We start from the raw sequence: 4,376 nt of genomic DNA on the forward strand, positions 1-4,376 counted from the left end.
CCTCAGCCTCAACCTGCTGGGCTCAGGTGATCCTTCCGCCTCAGCTTTCCAAGTAGCTGGAACTACAGGCACACGCCACCATGCCCGGCTAATTTTTTGATTTATTGTAGAGATGGGGGGGTCTCACCAAGTTGCCCAGGCTGGTCTCGAGCCCACGGGCTCAGGCAATCCACTCACCTCAGCCTCCCAAAGTGCTGGGATTATAGACATGAGCCTCTGCCCCAGCCTGGAAGAAGAAAATTAATGAAATCTCTTTAGGGTCAATTCTTAGTCAAAGTCTTAGTTAGGTTACTTAAGTTTAGGGGATTCTAGGAGAAGCATCTTTCTTTCCTGGCCCCTGGACTAGGTTTTACTTGGTCCACTCAAAAAAATATTGAAATTCAAGATGATAAAGAAATGATTTAAATAAAAGCTAAAATTTTAACCCTTAGGAAGACTGTGGTATTTTTTTTGCTTCTTTTTAAAGTGTGCTTAAAAGGAAAAAAATCTTTTAGGAGACGAAAGGAGATAAGTATTATCAATAACACATTCTTTTCTTAGGTTTATGAATTTACTTACTTAGGTCAGAATTTGCCGTAACATGTTCACTCAGGAAGGAATTCCATACTATTTGAAAGGGTGCAGTATGCCTTGTGTTTAAAATGAAAGTTGAGTAGCCAAAGAACTGCCCAATAGCATGAGTTATTATTCCAAATGATAAACAAAGGACAAAAACAAAATGACTGAGAGTAGAGAAAAAGCAGAATTGCTGGAAGCTTTATTGGCTTACCTAGGAGTGTTAGCTTAACTCCTTTTACTGTAGAATTGGATTTGCTTTTTGAAGAGATTCTAGGTATCAATCAACATAATAGCTGGCATGGCTGTGTAGCTTCATTGGTTTATTGGTGACAGCTATTTTGTTTGTTTGATTGCAGTCTATGTGAGAGAACTGCTTTATCTGCACTGTTCTTCCTAAGAAAACAAATTCTCATTTTGAACTTTCTCCTGCTTTGTTTTGGTGCTATGAAAATTGGGGTGACTTTAAATTTGCCACAGGAGAGATTTTTGCTGTATTTGGCATGGTGCTTCAAGGAAAGAACAATAAAAGACAAGGTGGGGGTTGGAGAAATCCCTTACGCAAAGTACAATGGAAAACAATTAACATGATCTGATCTTTTATTCCCACAAATCAAGGTGAGTGAGAACAGAATGTCCATTCATTAAGGTGGGAGACTGACACTTAGATACTTGGGTGTCTTGCTTGTGAACAAAAGATGAGTATCATTAAAAAGGCATACAAGCAGCTGCACATCTTTTTATTACTGCATTCAGAAAGACTAGCAAAACTCATCAACCATCATGCCAGCTATGAACTGACTTCAGTGCTGGAAATTTTTTTGGTAATTTAGGAGGACATGTGTACCATTCATTGAAATGTTTTTCAGTGAAGAATTTACTTTCAGGGGTTCACTTCCATCATCCATGTGTACCTAGTCACTTTAGAAACACAGAGTCTTTTTTTTTTTTTGAGCTGGAGTTTCACTCTGTCGCCCAAACTGGAGTGCAGCGGCCACTCCCGGCCACCGCAGCCTCGACCTGCTGGGCTCTGGCGATCCTTCCGCCTCAGCCTTCCGAGTAGCCGGAACTACAGGTGCACGCTACCAAGTCCAGCTAATTTTTGATTGATTGTAGAGATGAGGTCTTGCCAAGTTGCCCGGGCTGGGAAAAAAATTTTTTAAAGGCACAGAACTTAACCATAATCCCTAAATCCAGAAGTAACCTTGTTAACATTTTTGTGTGTTTGTTTCTTCTTTCTAAGCTGATGTTGAATATTAACTAATTTGAAATGATGCTATGTGTAGAGTTTCATAATCTTCTTGCATTTAATATGATATTGTCTGCATATTTCCTTTTATTGTTTACTTAATTTTAAAGTCTATAGAATTATCATTTGATTGGCTGCATATATGCATAATAATGCACAATGTACCACCATGTAAGCATTTTTCTCTATTTTCCTTTATTTTTGCTTCTTTGTTGTTACAAATACTCTGTATTTATATCTTTGTATACAGAATGGTTGTCCACATATGCGATAGAGCCCTGAAAGCATCCTTGGTGAAATGACACAAGAATAACATTTAAATCTCCTGATATATTTGGCCAAATTTCATTCCAGAATGAAAAGTGGGCCCAATGTAGACCCACCAGCCAGGTTCAACTTTATTTTGAATGTAGCCTAAACTTTTAAAGGGCTTGCTGAATTTCATTCAGACTCTAAACCCATCAGCAGCTGGTAATTTGCATCTAGGCTTTTTTTCGTGGTTTGTTCTCATGAAATCGGTTAGGTAAACACAGACACGCAGGGGTGAGCTAGGCGAGTGGCAAGGGTGCAGATGTAAAGAGGTGTTTTTATAACTTGGAGAGTGAGTGGCTTTAAATTTTGCACCCTACCTACCTCAGTTGCCTTGCCCTCGTCTCCACCCTGGCAAACAATTCATGCTTTTCCCCAAATCTCCATGGGAGGCACGCCCAGGGGGGACCCACCTTCACAAATCATGCAAGGTAAAGATCTGAATGTCAGGGCACCAGGCAATGTTTCCAGAACGGAAGCATAATATGTCTACACTACAGGTCCCTGGACAGATGCCAGCTCAGGCTCTGGAAGGGCAGACCGATCCTATCAAAAGCTGGAAGCACTATTATCATCCGTTCTTTCTCATGCTAAAGAATGCACATTTATTCTGATGGTCAAGGGAATGTGAATGGCTTCAGCAGACTTCCATTTCAGAGAGCTTAGGCTTGCTTGCTTGGAGGTTGAAGGATGGACGGGAAGGCGGCCAGAGGGAAGACAGAGAAACTGGAGACTGTGACCAGAATCTGAGACCAGGTGGAGGTTGTTTGTTTGTTTTTGGGAGGGTCTCACTCTGTTGCCCAGGCTGGAGCGAGTGCAGTGGCATGATCACGGTGATCACAGCTCACAGAAGCTCAACCTCCTGGGCTTAGGCAATCCTTCCTCTTCAGCATCCCGAGTAGCTGGGACACCAGGCACATGCCACCACACCCGGCTAATTTTTTGCTTCTTTTTCTAGAGGTGAAGTTTTGCTATGCTGCCCAGGCTGGTCTCCAGCAACTGGGCTGAAGCAATCCGCCCGCCCGCCCGCCTCAGCCTCCCAAAGTGCTGGGATTACAGGTGTGAGCCACAGTGCCCAGCTGCAAGCTTTCAAGGAGCTTAGAATGGTCAGAATTCGATTGGCTTCAGGGGGAGAGAGAAGTTTAGGGTGAATGTCCCACTGGTCTTTGGATTATGTGACCGGGTAGATGGCGGCGCCAGGAAGGAGAGCCAGTGGGGGTGCAGGTTTGAGGTAAAGGTGATGAGTTTGGTGTAAGCATAGGGATGTGGGTGTGCTTGCAAGATACCAAGGACAGCCGTCCCGGCGGCAGGAAGGGAGAGAGGTCTGCAGCTCTGGAAGGAAACTGGACCCGGAGATGCAGATTTCAAGGGCGTCCTCAGAGTCGGTGGTGGCTGAGGTGACCAGGAGAGAGAAAGTAGCTTGAAATAGGAACAGGGTCAAGGGCAGACCTCGGAGAAGAGCGACGTTTGAGAAGGCAGAAGAAGACGACTCAGTGAGGGAAGCTGGAGGGGAGCGGGACAGAACCGGAACAGAGAGGTGCTGAGGTTGCCAGGAGGGCCATTTGTCAAATGCCTACCACGGGGCAGGCACCACACTGGCGGCGAGTTCTTCACCGATGACTAAATGACACACGGGCTGGACCCTCCGCTTCCAGCCAAGTGTCAAGGGTTTCAAGAAGAATGGCGTGATCTACAGGGTCACATGACTCCAAGGTCAAAATCGATTCAGCAAAGGCCTGAGAAGTGAGCCTTGGAGACAGCAGCTCCAGGCTGGAGAGCCGGCCCAGACGGACCCCCAAAGGGAAGGCAGTGTCTGTGTCTAAGAGGCTGAATAAATGAGCCGGCGACAACGGACCGGACGTGGGCTTCATTCAGGAGCTTACCGGCAGGAAAGGCGGTCCGGGACGGCTGGATGGGCAAAACTGCTTCTGATTGGAAGTGGCACCTGGGTTTATAGGCTGTTACAGGGCAAAGTGGGGGGTGAGCGTGGCTGCGATTTCTCCCTAGGGGTGGGATTTTGAGTCTTATAAAAAACTAAAGGGGCCGGGTTCGGTGGCTCAGCCTGTAATCCAAGCACTTTGGGAGGCCGAGGTGAGTGGATGGCCTGAGCCCGCGGGTTCGAGACCCGCCTGGGCAACTGGGCGAGACCTCATCTCTACAACAAATCAAAAATCAGCCGGGCATGGTAGCGCGCCTGTAGTTCCAGCCACTCGGAAGGGTGAGGCGGAAGGATCGCCGGAGCCCAGCGGGTCGAGGCTGCGGA

This window comes from Carlito syrichta, unplaced genomic scaffold, assembly GCF_000164805.1.
Source record: "Carlito syrichta isolate Samal-C Ts95f unplaced genomic scaffold, Tarsius_syrichta-2.0.1 Scaffold305248, whole genome shotgun sequence".
In the NCBI taxonomy this organism is placed as follows: domain Eukaryota; kingdom Metazoa; phylum Chordata; class Mammalia; order Primates; family Tarsiidae; genus Carlito; species Carlito syrichta.